This window comes from Phoenix dactylifera, chromosome 9 (genome assembly GCF_051530095.1).
Source record: "Phoenix dactylifera cultivar Ajwa chromosome 9, Ajwa_hap1_PhDact_Kaust_v1.1, whole genome shotgun sequence".
NCBI classification, from domain to species: domain Eukaryota; kingdom Viridiplantae; phylum Streptophyta; class Magnoliopsida; order Arecales; family Arecaceae; genus Phoenix; species Phoenix dactylifera.
Genome location: NC_143198.1, coordinates 15,987,607 through 16,004,729, shown reverse-complemented (window position 1 = coordinate 16,004,729; position 17,123 = coordinate 15,987,607). Strand labels below are relative to the sequence as shown.

The 17,123-nt window shown below is 41.8% G+C and overlaps 1 long non-coding RNA gene across 1 annotated transcript in view; it reads left to right on the top strand.

Annotated features, from left to right (window-relative positions):
* LOC120106000 (uncharacterized) overlaps window positions 1–14,581 on the top strand; it is a 32,187-nt gene extending 17,606 nt beyond the window's left edge. Inside the window, exons 2-3 of the long non-coding RNA XR_005508249.3 lie at window positions 12,619–12,638; window positions 14,267–14,581. This is a non-coding gene — a long non-coding RNA (uncharacterized LOC120106000). The remainder of the gene's footprint in view (window positions 1–12,618; window positions 12,639–14,266) is intronic.
* Window positions 14,582–17,123: the final 2,542 nt, after the last annotated feature.

The following is a 17,123-nucleotide window of genomic DNA, read 5'->3' as shown; positions in this document are numbered from 1 at the left end:
GTTTTGGGATCCTGTATGTGATCCCTATCTCCCACTAGGAACATTTCCTCGGTATCCTCTTCTAGTATACCTAAGTATCTATCGGGAGGATGGGAGACCCTACTAGATCTACGAGGTGGTCGAGGGACATTGTGTACTGGCTCTGTATGAATGGGTTCAATAGGATCCATGACTCGTTGCTTTTCAGAGACTTTCTCTTCAAGCTCAATTTTCCTCCCACTGCCTCTATCAAGGATAAACTGATTTTCCAAGAAGATGGCATGACGGCTCACAAACACATTGTGATCCTCTGAGATGTAAAAATTGTATCCTAATGACTCTTTAGGATATCCTATAAAACGAGCACTTATGGTCCTAGCCTCTAACTTGTCTGCCTGTAGTCTCTTGACGTGGGCCGGACATCCCCAAATCTTGAGATGACCCAGACTTGGTTTCTTACCATGCCATATCTCATACGGTGTGGTAGGAACGGATTTAGAGGGAACTCTATTCAATAAATAAATCGCTGTGAGTAAGGCATCTCCCCAAAGGAACATAGGTAAATCAGTGAAGCTCATCATGGACCTGACCATATCCAATAGGGTCCGATTCCTCCTCTCTGACACCCCGTTGAGTTGAGGTGTACCCGGAGGTGTCCATTGTGAGACTATGCCGTTTTCTTTGAGATAGTCCCGGAATTCCCCACTAAGGTATTCTCCTCCTCGATCTGATCGAAGAGCCTTAAGAGGTTTTCCAGTTTGTTTTTCTACTTCATTCTTGAACTCTTTGAACTTTTCAAAAGACTCAGACTTGTGTCTCATAAGATACATATACCCATACCGTGAGTAATCATCGGTAAAGGTAATGAAGTAAGAATAACGTCCCCTGGCTAGCACATCGAATGGGCCACATACATCTGTATGTACTAGGGCAAGTAATTCAGTGGTCCTCTCCCCATGTCCTACAAAGGGCAGTCTTGCCGTTTTTCCTTGAAGACAGGACTCGCAAACTGGATATGACTCGGAAGTCAATGAGCCTAAAAGCCCATCTTTATCCATTTTGTTCATTCTGTCCTCTCCAATATGGCCAAGCCTGAGGTGCCACAAATATCTTTGGTTTATCTCATCTCTGGATCTTTTGGATCCTTTGGCACTCACATCTTGCTCGGTAACATTCACAGATACATCCATATGTAAATGATAGAGACTGTCAATCATGAAACCACGTGCGACTATTTTATTTCTCAAATAAATAGAACAGCAGTCTTTGTCAAATGTAAAAACATGACCTTCCTGTGCTAGACATGAAACAGAAATCAAATTTCTGCTAGCAACAGGTACATAATAGCAGTCTCTAAGTATTAAACTAAATCCAGACGGTAGTCGCAGATGGTAGGTGCCCACAGCCACAGCAGCAACTTTTGCCCCGTTGCCAACCCGAAGGGTTACCGCACCTTCCGCCAGCCTTCTACTTTCCTTTAGACCCTGCATGGTAGTGCACAAATGAGCACTAGAACCAGAATCTATAACCCAACGAGAAGTAGAAGAAACCGTTAGATTAATTTCAATTATGAGCAAGTCTATACCTTTTGAAGGTGTGTCACCTTTCTTGTTCTTTAGGCTCTCGAGGTATGAAGGACAGTTTCTCTTCCAGTGGCCTTCGACATTGCAGTGGAAACATTTTCCTTTGTCGTTAGCCCTTTTCTTTTGAACTTCCTTCTTTTGCTTCTTGTCTTTCTTCTGCTTCTTAGCAGGCTTCTTTTTCTTCCAAGTAGACTTTCTCTTGGAACCAGAAGTCAACTCAGCAGTAAGGATATTGCCCCTTGAACCTTTCAAGGCTCCCTCAGCAGTTACCAACATGTTGATTAGTTCAGTCTTAGTGCATTCAATCTTATTCATGTGGTAGTTTACTATAAACTGACCAAATGAATCAGGAAGTGACTGTAGGATCAAATCCACTTGCAATTCTTTGTGCATGTCCATACCGAGCTTCTCAAGCTCCTCTAGGTCCTTGATCATGGTCAGACCGTGATCATGGACAGACTGCCCTTCGCGCATCTTCGCTTTGAAAAGCCTCTTGGACACTTCAAAACGAGCTGTGCGACTCTGCTCACCATACAACTCTTGCAGGTGTGCCAGTATGTCCCTAGCAGTCTTTATATTTTCATGCTGGCATTGGAGTTCATTAGACATGGATGCCATCATATAGCATTTTACTCTAATGTCATCATCCAACCACTTTTATGCAACTCACGCTGAACATCAGTAGGACGTGCTGGTAGTGTGGGGATATCTGAATCGAGTATGTAGCCTATCTTCTCACAGTCCAAAACTATTTTGAGATTTCTAAGCCAGTCTTTGTAATTGGTTCCGGTCAGTCGGTTGGTCTCATGAATACGGGTCAGAGGGTTTGAAGCCGACATTGTATCTGCAGAGAGTAAAGATTCTAGTTAGACTTTTGTACTTGATCCTAATCTGTTCTAAGGTCTTTTAGAACAAATATAACTCCCACTATTTTCTCGAATCCCTCACACTCCCCTGGTAGGGAAACGGAAATCCTACACGACTAGGGTTTCTAGTGGGTACTGCGGTCCCACCAATTTACATGCCACCTCACCTAACAGTTATTGGTGACACATAGATGGATGAGTGTACAACTCTTGTACAATGCTTCTCAAGCATGTTGCAGTGTAACTTGGTCTCTAAGCCATGAAGACCTCACCTAACAGTTATTGGTCCCATTTCTTAGTTAAGTCAGACCCACCGTATAACCGTAGGAATAAAGTCGTCATTGGGTCCTCACCTAACAGTTATTGGTGCCCAACCCCACCTTTACCCTACAACATCTCATGTCTATAGAGAGGTCCAGCCCCCCGATGCAACTTGACCACTGTGTCCAGCCGAGACAAATCAACATCAGAAAGGCCTTAGCAGCTCTACTACAGTGGAAGACCTATTGACTTAATATTGGTTAATCAGGTCTTAGTGTTTGCAACTTGAGCCCTTCATAAGAGGTAATCGAACAATTGGCCAGGTAAGTAGGTGGGAGGCTCCCCTTACTCAGAGAGTAAGGTCCTAATTAAGTAACCACCTTTCATGCTTTCCTAGACACTAATTAGATCAATTAATCTAATATGACTTGCTCATGTCGGTTCACTCTCGACTTGATTGAGGAGGTTTTGATTTAGGTCTCAATTGGGTTTGCTACATCACATGTAAACCTATCTACCCGACTCGCATTTACATCACATGCAAACGGCACATCACAGGCAGTTATAATCGCAGCATCAAATTAAAGCTAAACTTTAAATAGGTGCTGATCATGGATTCTAATTAGGTCGTATTACAAGCACATGCACATCAATCGATCAAGTGGTCTTCAACTCTTGAATTGGTTCTAAGCCACCTTGATTCGATCCTTGATCAACTCTTGATCCCATCGCCATCAACCGCTTAGATCACCTTTCATCTCATGCCTTTGCTTCAACTTGATCGTTGATGTACATCACATCACAGAAATACAACCAGATGTAAAATAAAAATAAAAATAAATTACATCTCCTTTTAGGAGGCACGCAGGCCTCTCAAAACATCAAATAAGATGCATGCAAGCATCTGAAAAATTACATGACATCGCAGATCACATCGCAGGTCATTACATTTGATACCAAAAGGGGTTGAATTCTATGATCATCACCATATGCAACAATTATAATTTTCAGATCTGAAAACTAACTGATTGTATCATGACATAGGTCGTTGATCATGCTAATCATGATTCTAAACTTTGTAATCCCATTAACAATGCATTTAGAATCATCTTTTTATCACATAAAAATCAGCATGCAAAAAATCAGCACCCCTGAAAAATCTGCATGCAGAATTTTTCAGCATGCATGATCATTCAATTTTCAGATCTAATATGCCTTTAGATATTTAATTCTTACCTTAATCTATGAAGCCTAGGCTCTGATACCACTGTTGGGAACCCGCCCATGCCGCTGATATTTCAAAACAAAAATCAGATGGCAGCGGAATCGGCATGCACGGGTTCGACGTTCATCGCATGAACGTTGTTTCTAGACCTTTCGTAATTAGGTAAGAATTAAAACTTTTAAAACTATTAGGAAGATCAAATCTTCACCTTGCGCGGGTAGATGATCACCGCAAATCTGAATTCGTGGTTTTGGAAGAGGGTTCGCTTGAAGCCGTTCAAACGTCCGGCCTCTACGGGTATCCACACGAAGCAGGATCCGATCCAAGCTCTCTATCTCACCGGGGTGCTAGCTCCCTTGCAGAGATAGCTTTTGATGGCTGATCTCCTCTCTTTCAATCAACCCTTGATTGTGCTTGAGAGGAGGAAGAAGATGGATGAAGATGGGAAGAAGATCAAAAGCCCCTGCAGCCTTCTTCTTTTTCCATGCGTTGGAGCCAAGGAAGAAGACCAAGAGGAGGGAGACGCCTCCTCTTCTTTTCCCTTTGCTGATGGCGGCTGAACCAAGGAGAGATGGAGAGGGGGTGGCCACGTGATGAAGAGGAGAAAGGTCCATCTAGGGCGCCGGCCCTAGTCCTCCTTTAATAAGGATGAAGGGCTCCTACAAGTTAGGAGCCCTTGACTACTTTCCAAGAGGGGGCGCCGGCCCCCCTTCTCTCTTCATGTCGCACCAACTAAGTGAAGAGGGGCTGATGCCCCTCTTACTTGGTTAACCCAATCCTCTTCCAAAAAGGATTAGGTGCCTCTCTCATGGTTTAATCCTAATCTAATTAGGATTAGCCAAATTTGGGTTCAATCTACGCTAGTCCTAATCCAATTAGGACTTGAATGAATCATGACTTAATTGAACTCTTCAATCCTAATCCAATTAGGAGTCATGTTGATTCATTAGATTAATAATTAATTTAGACTTAAGGAATCCTAATCCAATTAGGATTTGTTTAATTTTAGTCCTAATCCAATTAGGACTCTATTTGAATCCGAAGTCCTAATCCAATTAGGATTTCTAGGAATCCTACTCCAAGTTGGAATCCAATTTTAATTCAAAACTCCTAATCTCATTAGGATTGTAGGAATCCTATTCCAAGTAGGAATCCCAGTCCTACTCCAACTAGGATTCCCAGTCCTAATCCAATTAGGACTCTAGGAATCCTACCCAAAGTAGGATTCTTGTTTCAAGTCCAATTAATTAATTCCCTTTCCTTCTTCAACTTCTTATCAATCAAATTGATTACTTGTGATTCCTAATCACGATTTCAACCATCGGATCGGTCAATACTTCTAGTGTGTGTGACCCCATAGGTTCTACTCTGACTGGTAGTGAGATATATTGTGATCTCTATCACTATATCATTGAAAACTCCTTTCAATGGGTTGGAACGATTCCAACTCAACTCATTAGGGTTTATCGATCATCGAGATAATCCCTGTGAGTCCCACCATCCACCAGTGACACCTAGCAGCATGTAGTGGCTACCCAGCAGAATGGAATGATGAACCTCTAGGTGCAGTTAACGTGTGATACAGTCCTACTATCGTGGATCCCTACAGGACGGAGGTCATGGACAACTCGTCAAACCCCATCGTCTGTCATATGTCAAGATTTATTCGACTCGAGTTCGATAGTGGAAAACTCTTTCTCCACTTTATATTACTGCCCTGGCCAAGGTCTTAGAACTCAGTCTAACAAATCACATAGGATCACTCCTCTTCTATCGAGGTCGATAGATTCCTTGTAGGTGCATACCCTACTCCTACAGTGAACTTACTGCAGCCAATCTACACTGCATGGACCCATATGGCTAGAGACCATGTATGTGTGCAGTCAAACTACAATAACCTCACTGTGAGTAGCCGAAGCACCGCAGGTCAAAGGACCAGTCACACTACTGCAACATCAAGCAAGTCACTGACGAGTGGATAGACATCCAAGTGACTTCTTGTCTTGGTCACGCTCAGTACCCTTGTTCTCTAACAAGCACCTGCACTATCACTTCAGTGTCCCTACACTGTGGACTCAAGTCTCGTCCATCCAGAAGGAAAGTGATCTGTGCACTGATCGGATCGATCACCGTCCTCGTGATGATCCATTGATCAGGAGCATTTAGAAATTAATCACCAATGATACATGGCTCAAATTCTCAACTCTTGAGAATATGTATCATCATCTTATTAATTTCTTGGACGATTCATAGACACATAAACAATATGAATGAAAAGATGCCTTTTATTTATTCAATAATAAATAGTCAAGTACAAAATTATGTCCCTAGAATCAACAATGTGTCAGCCAAATTGGCTTCTAAGGCATACATCTAACAACCCGCCCATGCCGCTGATATTTCAAAAATTTTTCAGATGGCAGCGGAATCGGCATGCACGGGATCGACGTTCATCGCATGAACGTTGTTTCGAGACCTTTCGTAATTAGGTAAGAATTAAAACTTTTAAAACTAATAGGAAGATCAAATCTTCACCTTGCGCGGGTAGATGATCACTGCAAATCTTTATTCGTGGTTTTGGAAGAGGGTTCGCTTGAAGCCGTTCAAACGTCCGGCCTCTACGGGTATCCACACGAAGCAGGATCCGATCCAAGCTCTCTATCTCACCGGGGTGCTAGCTCCCTTGCAAAGATAGCTTTGATGGCTGATGTCCTCTCTTTCAATCAACTCTTGATTGCACTAGAGAGGAGGAAGAAGAAGGATCTTGAAGAAGAAGAAGAAGATCAAATCCCTTCGCAGCCTTCTTCTCTTCACACGCGCTGAAGCCAGGGAAGAAGACCAAGAGGAGGGAGACGCCTCCTCTTCTTTTCCTTTGCTGATGGCGGCTGAACCAAGGGTGGAGAGGGAGAGGGTGGCCATGGCTTGGAGGAAGAGGGCTCTTCTACCTTGGGGCCGGCCCTAGTCCTCCTTTTATAAGGAGTGGAGCTCCTAACAATTAGGAGCTCCAAGACAATCTTCCAAAGAGGGAAGGGGGGCGTCGGCCCCTCTCTTCATGCCGCACACAAGGAGAGGAGGAGGGGCGTGATCCCTCCTTCTTGTGTTGCCCTAATCCTCTTCCAAAGAGGATTGGGTGCCTCTCTTATGGTTAAGTCCTAATCTAATTAGGATTGACAATATTGGGTTCAATCTACGCTAGTCCTAATCCAATTAGGACTTGAATGAACCATGACTCAATTGAACTCTTCAATCCTAATCCAATTAGGAGTCATGTTGATTCATTAGATTATTAATTAATTTAGACTTAAGGAATCCTAATCCAATTAGGATTTGTTTAATTTTAGTCCTAATCCAATTAGGACTCCATTTGAATCCGAAGTCCTAATCCAATTAGGATTTCTAGGAATCCTACTCCAAGTAGGAATCCAATTCAAAATTCCTAATCTCATTAGGATTGTAGGAATCCTATTCCAAATAGGAATCCCAGTCCTACTCCAACTAGGATTCCTAGTCCTAATCCAATTAGGACTCTAGGAATCCTACCCGAAGTAGGATTTGTGTTTAAGTCCAATTAATTAATTCCCTTTGTTCCTTCTTCAACTTCTTATCAATCAAATTGATTTCTTGTGATTCCTAATCACGATTTCAACCATCGGATCGGTCAATACTTCTAGTGTGTGTGACCCCATAGGTTCTATTCTGACTGGTAGTGAGATATATTGTGATCTCTATCACTATATCATTGAAAACTCCTTTCAATGGGTTGGAACGATTCCAACTCAACTCATTAGGGTTTATCGATCATCAAGATCATCCCTATGAGTCCCACCATCCACCAGTGACACCTAGCAGCATGTAGTGGCTACCCAGCAGAATGGAATGATGAACCTCTAGGTGCAGTTAACATGTGATACAGTCCTACTATCGTGGATCCCTACAGGACGGAGGTCATGGACAACTCGTCAAACCTCATCGTCTGTCATATGTCAAGATTTGTTCGACTTGAGTTCGATAGTGGAAAACTCTTTTTCACTTTATATTACTGCCCTGGCCAAGGTCTTAGAACTCAGTCTAACAAATCACATAGGATCACTCCTTTTCTATCAAGGTCGATAGATTCCTTATAGGTGCATACCCTACTCCTACAGTGAACCTACTGCAGCCAATCTACACTGCATGGACCCATATGGCTAGAGACCATGTATGTGTGCAGTCAAACTACAATAACCTCACTGTGAGTAGCCGAAGCACCGCAGGTCAAAGGACCAGTCACACTACTGCAACATCAAGCAAGTCACTGACGAGTGGATAGACATCCAAGTGACTTCTTGTCTTGGTCACGCTCCGTACTCTTGTTCTCTAACAAGCACCTGCACTATCACTTCAGTGTCCCTACACTGTGGACTCAAGTCTCGTCCATCCAGAAGGAAAGTGATCTGTGCACTGATCGGATCGATCACCGTCCTCGTGATGATCCATTGATCAGGAGCATTTAGAAATTAATCACCAATGATACATGGCTCAAATTCTCAACTCTTGAGAATATGTATCATCATCTTATTAATTTCTTGGACGATTCATAGACACATAAACAATATGAATGAAAAGATGCCTTTTATTTATTCAATAATAAATAGTCAAGTACAAAATTATGTCCCTAGAATCAACAATGTGTCAGCCAAATTGGCTTCTAGGGCATACATCTAACATTTCACATGTCCATTTGGGACATTTGCGTATAGAAGAATGCCATTTGGACTTTGCAATGCACCCGCAACATTTCAACGATGCATGATGGCAATTTTTTCTGACATGGTAGAAAAATTTTTGGAAGTATTCATGGATGATTTTTCAGTTTTTGGCCCCTCATTTGATGATTATCTTAGTATAATTTAGCCCTGGTTCTGAAAAGATGTAAGGAGACCAATCTAGTGCTGAGTTGGAAAAAGAGCCATTTCATGGTTCAAGAGGGTATAGTCTTGGGACACATTGTGTCCAAAAGGGGTATTGAGGTAGATAAAGCAAAAGTTGATCTTATTTCTAATCTTCCTCCACCCAAATCTGTGAAACAAATCCGTTCTTTTCTTGGCCATGCTGGTTTTTACCGTCGCTTCATTAAAGACTTCAGCAAAATCTCTAGGCCCTTGTGCAATCTCCTTGCCAAGGATACACCCTTTGTCTTTGATGAAGCATGTAAAGAGGCCTTTGAAAAACTCCGATCTAAGTTGTCTACGGCACCTGTCATACAACCTCCCAATTGGACCCTTCTATTTGAACTTATGTGTGACGCTTCTGACTATGCCATTGGGGCGGTTCTAGGGCAACGGCTAGAGAAGTTACCGCATGTCATCTACTACGCTAGTAAGACACTCTCTGATGCGCAATTGAATTATACCACTACTGAGAAAGAATTACTAGCTGTAGTATTTGCTCTGGACAAGTTTCGGTCCTATCTCTTAGGGTCCAAGGTTATTGTATTCACTGATCATTCTACTCTCCGGTACCTCCTTTCAAAGAAAGACACCAAGCCTTGCCTAATTCGATGGATCCTGTTGTTACAGAAATTTAATCTAGAAATTCGTGATAAGAAAGGCACCACAAATGTTGTAGCGGAGCATTTGTCTAGGATCGTTCTCGAACCTCCTCATAACATTTCACCACTTTATGACTCCTTTCCAGATGAACAACTGTTTGAGGTACAACAAATGAAAACACCTTGGTTCGCCAACATAGTGAACTATCTTGCCATAGGACAAATTCCCGATCACTGGTCCAAGCAGGACAAGGATCGATTCTTTTCACAAGTTAAGTTCTACTTTTGGGATGACTCTGATCTATTTAAGTACTGCTCAGATCAAGTAATACGTCGATGTGTGCCTGAATGTGAATTTCAGAGTATTCTTGATTTTTGTCATACCCAAGCCTACGGGGGACATTTCGGGGGTAGGAAAACTGCAGCTAAGGTCTTACAAAGTAGATTTTATTCGCCCTCATTGTTCAAAGATGCTCACAAATTTTGCCAGACTTGTGAACGATGTCACCGAATGGGTACAATCACCCATAGAGATATGATGCCACTTAACCCCATTTTAATTGTAGAAATTTTCGATGTCTGGGGTATTGACTTCATGGGCCCTTTCCCACATTCTTTTGGTTTTGAGTACATTCTTGTCGGGGTAGATTATGTTTCGAAGTGGGTAGAAGCTATTGCCACTAGGACTAATGATCATAAGGTTGTGATTAAGTTTTTACAAACAAATATATTTAGTCGCTTTGGCACACCCCGAGCTATCATTAGTGATGGGGGATCACATTTCTGCAACCGGTCTTTTGAGACTTTGGTTCGCAAGTATTCAATCACCCACAAAGTTGCCACCCCGTACCATCCCCAAACAAGTGGGCAAGTTGAAGTTTCCAATAGGGAGATAAAACACATCTTAGAGAAAACAATATGCCCTGATAGAAAAGATCGGTCTCAAAGATTAAATGATTCTCTCTGGGCTTATCGTACTACATATAAGACTCCTATTGGCATGTCTCCTTATCGACTAATTTTTGGAAAAGCTTGCCACTTACCCGTAGAACTTGAGCATAGAGCTTTTTGGGCCATTAAAAAGTTTAACTTTGATATGGCAGCAGCTGGTTCTAACTGAAAACTTCAACTCAACGAGCTTGAAGAGTTACGCAATGAGGCATATGAAAATGCCAAAATATACAAGGCAAGGACTAAGGCTTTTCATGACAAATTCATTAACCGTAAGTCTTTCGAGCCTAATCAAAAGGTTTGGCTATTCAATTCTAAATTGCGTCTCTTCCCTGGTAAACTTCGCTCTAGGTGGGATGGTCTCTTTTTAGTTAGAAAGATTTTTCCTCATGGTGCGGTAAAAATTCAAGACACCAATGATGGTCGTATCCTGAACGTTAATGGTCAAAGATTGAAACCTTACATAGAGTGTGTTGCAGATGGACAGTTGATTGAATCCCTTGATTTAATGGATCCTATTTATCAGGATAATTAAGGATATACTGCGTCTGGCTGAAGACGTTAAACTTAGCGCTTATTAGGAGGCAACCCAATTTTCATAGATTATTTTTGCATATTTTCTTATCACATTTTTTTCAGGTGTCCTCATATTACTGATGCAACTAAGGTACAATGCTTCTATCCTCCATATGCATCATATTTTTGTCCAAAATAAAAATAAAATAAAAAATAATAAAAAAATAAAAAATAATAATATAATATTATTAAAAAAAATAAAAAAATAATAATTAAAAAAAACATTGAGGACAATGTCTGTTCTAGGTTGGGGGGTATAGGAAACTCGAATTTCCTAAAGAACTTTTTATATTTTCGTATTTTTAAATAAGTTTATCTCATAAATAATATATATATATATATAAAAACCTAATTTCTATGCTTTAGTGCTGAAATAATAAACACACAAAGTATATAAAATCTAAAAAAGCCCAATGACTAGTCAGGAGTAAGACAATTTGAGTTCTTTTTATTAAAAGTTCTTTTAGCGAGTTGTAAGATAATTTTTACTTTGGAATTTCACAACACACATGGCCTGCACTTCTAAGGGTTAGGTTCAATATTATGTTGTTAAGTTTGGTAGCAACCTTGAGTCCTGATGACTCATTCCTATCTAATTTACTATTATCCCATGTTAAAAAAAAAACACACACACACAAAAAAAAAGAAGAAGTGAATTTAGTCAGGTACATCGAAAAGGGCTACCTATTGTCAAAGGTCAGCGGGCTTGTATGAGGAACCCGAGCATAGGTCCGTAGGGGAGTCTTGATGCCCAACACCTTACGCCATCTGGTGTGGGAGGGTTGACTGAATGCTCGCTACACGGAGGAATCATTACAAGAGTAAAAGTGCGTAATTTATTTATAAATTAAAAAAAAAAGAAAAGAGAAAATAATATTGATCTTGGAAAAACGATAGTGTGAAAGTTGTCGTTGTAAAAATTCGAGTAAACTGGAATATTACAGATAAAGCCCATGAGGTATTAAAGTAAATATCCACAAGTCTCGAAATCCTGCAAGATAGGATGATTTTGAATCAGTGATTAGGTCTTATCTGACCAATTCTTAGAAACTACTAGCTTTAGCAGTATTTTGGAAAATCTAAAGCCTTAGCTTGTGCATGGTCCAGATATCACCAAGCACCCAAGTACAAATAAACCTTACAACTCTCTAACGGAAGCTTAATAACCTCAACTTAAGTTGCATACTGACCTAGGATTTGGGCTTACTTAGTAATTAAAACATTGTGTACTTTTGAAATTCTTGGCACTTATGCATTTGAAATTAGATTTTATAAAATAATAAAATAAATTCTTTCGACAGCAGTTTGTGGGTATCTGAGTCGGAAACCCTCACGAGACAAAACTCGTCCACTAGGGCCACCTAGGGGTTTAAAGCCTTATTGCATACGGTAAATGCAACCGCGATTCCTGCGAAAGTGAGTTCGTTTTTATTTTGCTCGAGAACTAGCAAAATGTAGGTTGGAGGGTGTGATAAGTGCTAAATAATGCATAAATTAATATCTTATTTATAGCACTTATCATTATTCTAATTGAAATATTTTGTAAATTTAATTAAAAAATTGTGTTACCTTCATCATTGCATTTTAATAAATTATTAAAGGTAATTCGAGTTTTACTTATGTACTGATTGAGCTTAATGTATGCAGGTCAAGTCACGCTTAATTAGGTAAAGCCTAAACTACACTACATCATTTCACAATTTCACATTCTCCGGAGTCGACTCTAAGAACTCATCTCCAAAATCTAATGCTATCCAAATTTCAAAATATACCATCTTTAGCCGCACGGATCCTAAAGAATTTCAGCTTTATCCCTTCCAAAATGCTCTGCATCCTTCCCAGCAAAACAATATCATTTCCAACGTTTTCCCATTCTCCAGCATCCGCGGTTGATCCCATGTGAAGTCTCAAATCCCGCTCCACGGACAACGCTCACGTGTGCATGGCCTCCGCGTTGGCCTCTTCCGGATCACTCCCAACGGCGGATCAGATCAACTCTGAGAACAAGCTTATCCTCTTCCCATCGTATCCACGTCAACAAACCTCCCATGCTAGCCTTCCCCTGTTCCACGACATTCACCCAGAACCAATCCCATCCCAGTTTCTCCGCTAGATTCCCTCCATCCAGATCCTCTCAGTCCACGCTCGCATTTCATCTCCCAAGTCATTCAAAGCCAACTTCATATCATCCTTCCCCGATCCGTGAATGCATCCCAGCACCCCACGTATCTCCTCGATCCTCCCACGGATAAACCCAGCATCTCAACCTTCCGAGATCCTCCCAAACGGACAAAGTCCTCCACATCTTTCTTTGCTTCGGAATTAAGTTCCAGATTCATCTAAACTTCTCCCGCGATGCAGATCAAGCTTCCGGCACCTTCACTCCCAACGCCCGGCTGCCGAATCCCATGAATCATTCCCTGTTTCACGCATCTTCATCCCGTTCAAAATTCATTTCCCAGCATCCTCATCCTCTTCCCATCGGTTTCCACTCCCCAGTCTATCCACAGATAAGCTCCATCTTCTCTTCATCACAGAACAGAGCCATAATCTTCTTCCAGATTCGTTTCATCCATATCCCGCTGCCAGCCAGGATAGCTCCCGTATCCCATGAACAAAAAAAAAAAAAAAGAAAAACCAAGCCTTGCATCCTTATCCAGCCAACGGCAGTACTTCCAAACTTCCCAGCTTCCCTGTTCAGAGTTCATCTCAGCCGTGAACAACAACCCAACGTCTTCGGACCATCATCCACCTTCGAATCACCTCCCCTGTTCCCAACTGAAACCAACCTCCCGTGTGCATCCAAAGATCCTCTGTTCTCAGCCGTATCCCTCTACCAAACTCAGGATCCGATCTTACCTCCCAGCTCATGGATTCGTCTCCTCTTCCGGCTTGATCCCAGCTCCTCCAGCCGAGATCCCAACATCCAAGTTCATCCTCTGCATCTAGTTCGCATCTTTCTTAACTTCCGGATCATTTCACGTCCACAGATCCATCGTTCCCAAGCTTCCTTTCTTCCGGATTGAGTCCATCGACACGGGATAAACTCCAAATCCTTATCCAAACAGCATCCCATCCGAGATTCTCCTGAGCTTCATGGATCACGGATCATCACCTTCTTCTGCATCCTCCACGCGGCCGGATCAATTCCATCCAGCAGCATGCCTTCCGCGTCCTTATCTTCTCACTCACACGTGAAGCAAAACAGGGGAGGTGGGCAGCCTATAAAAGGAACCAGGACATGAAGGGTGGGGGGCATTCCTACTCACCGAATAATCAATCATCGTGTTCCCAGGTGGAGCTCCCACAGAAGTCCAAAAGGGGGAGGAAACCGACGGGAGGAAGGAGCAAATCATCATGAAGTCCCCCTGCAGTGCAGCTGTTCAACTCTTTATGGAAGGCTAATCTTTTCACTGGAGCTGGATGCAGCCCTAACAAAGGAACACGAGTTTTATATTTTATTTTATATTCTTGGGGTTGTATAAACTTATTGTTTTTAATGGATATCTTCTTTTGAATCATATTTAATTTCTATGATTTTAAGTATGATGTTCGTACAACTGTTCTTCATGATCACTAGGTAAATATAAGATAGTCCATGCTTAAGGAAGATGTGGTGTGCTACCGCATTAGTTTAGGGTAGACATTGCATGCCAACTGAAGATGGATTATGCCTAAATTACTTTTGTGAAATTTTATTCGAATACTTTTTAGGCTTATAGCCAATTTGTGGTGGGGACACCAATGAGCCAGCATCACTTTGGCTTGACTGCTAGTCCACATTTCTTGAGTCGTCCAGTTTTTTTTTTTTCTCTAGTTATTTATTTAAGTCAAGTTCGTGTCAGGTCCAATCCAATTCAAGTCCAGTTCAAGTAATGTTGAGTCAAGTCAATGTCGGTCCAGTCTAAGTAGTATTGAGTCCTTGTCATTTAATCATAATAATCTCTACATTCAAAATGAACCATCCCAAAGCATCAGCCGGTTCCTTCACAAAACAACTATCAGCTTCCCTGTTTTGTTCCAAAGCACCGTATTCAGCTTCCCATGCACAGCCGGTTCTTCTCCCAGTTCCAGCCGAAGAAGATGAAGAGGAAGTTCAGCATTTTCCTCCTTTCCCGAAGCAAGAACCTAGCCGGTTCTTCTCCCAGGTTCTTCCCTTTCCGCGGGAGCTCCCAAACCGAAGAAAACCCATCCGGTTCCAAGCCTTCCAGCCGTTCCTTGAAGAATCCCAAGAGGCATCCCGTTCTTCATCCCAAAACACCAGGCAGATTCATCCATCAAGACCGGTTCCTACCGTTGCAAATGAAGAAGTCCAACAAATCCAACGCTGGAGTCTTCCACCGCCTTGTTTCAAGGAGATCTCAGCCGGTTCTCCACTTGCCATGGGATCTTAAATGCTGCTGTTGCCCAAGGTGACAAGCCAAGAGGGGGGGGGGTGAATTGGTTTCTTCTTACTTTAGTGCTTTTAAAACTTTCTTAGTTAAATGCGATGGATGCTTTCTTAGGTTATTAGAGTGAGTTAAACTAATGCAAGAATAGAAAGTAAAGCAAGAGAGAATGAAAGCACAAACACAATCCAAACACAACAATATATAGTGGTTCGGTGCTCTCCTTAGCACCTACGTCCACTCCCCAAGCGTACCCTTGGAAATTCACTATAATCTCGCGGATTACAGTTGGATTGTTTTCCGGGCTCACAATCCAAAAACCTTGTTGGTTTTACGGGATCACCAACGAACCTATACAACTTTGGTTTTCCGGGTTCACCAAAAACCTTGTTGGTTTTGCGGGCTCACCAACGAACCTTTACAACTTTAGTTTTCCGGGTTTACCAAAAACCTTTGTTGGTTTTGCGGGCTCACCAACGAACCTTTACAAAGTATTCAAACAAATGAAAAGAAAAGATTTAAACTCCTAAATGAGCATATGAAACAATATAAACTACAAAGAAGAGTTAGAAAGTATTTATCGCTTTGAAGTGGCTTTGCTCTTCTTTGTCAAGGATGCTTCACTCTTCAAGGGGGAAGGAGCTCTTGATGCCTCTTTGAATATGCTCAATCCCTTTCTTTGATTTTTGAATGAAGCTCTTGATGAAGAAGATTAGGGCACTTTTGTATTCTTGTGTATTCTTTGATAGACCTCTCAAAAGATATTACTCTCTGATGAATAGTGACCCTTTAAATAGCCTCCCACCTTCTTTGGTCAAGCTCCAATGGTTAGAATTCAAAAACTAGCCGTTACTGACCTTGGGAAGGACAAAAAGTACATCTGCAGAACTATCCATTACTGTTCAGCCCGTGTTTGGGTCGGCTCAACCTGTCCTTGGGTCGACCCAACTTGGCCTTGGGTCGACTCAAACATTCCTTGGGTCGACCCTCTCAGAGAACACAGAAACATGAATTTCAAACTTCCTTCACTTGGGTTGACCCAACCATTCTTTGGGTCGACTCAAAGTTCACTTGGGTCGACTCAACTTCTTCTTGGGTCGACCCTCTCAGTAATTCCAGAGAGCCATTTTCTGTCTGTCTTTCTGTCTTCCATTTGGGTCGACCCTCTTAGGGTTTGGGTCGACTCAAAGTTCACTTGGGTCGACTCAACTTCTTCTTGGGTCGACCCTCTCAGTAATTCCAGAGAACCATTTTTTGTCTGTCTTTCTGTCTTGCCTTTGGGTCGACCCTCTCAGGGTTTGGGTCGACTCAAGCTTGGGTCGACTCAACCACTGTGTGGGTCGACCCTCTCAGTAAATCCAGAGAGCATTTTTCCTTTGCATTTTGAGGTTCTTTGGAGGTTGGGTCGACTCATGCCTACCTTGGGTCGACCCAACTCACTGTTCATTTGTGCTGTTTTTGCAGGAGTGTGCCAGATGATTCCTTTAAGTCCCGGGGTCGACCCAATCAACCTATGGGTCGACTCAATTCACACTTTGCTGCATTCTCAAGATTAGATCCATCCAAATGAACAAGACCATATATATATTTTCAATTAAGCATATGTACTGAGAGTAATGAACTTATAAATGAAGTATCAATTTAACTTATAGCATGCTTTGGATAATTGTTTGTTAATCATCAAAATAACACTATCATCCTCAATCTCCCCCTTTTTGATGATTACAAAATAAAGAGTATAAGCCTATTGATACTTGTCTTTAA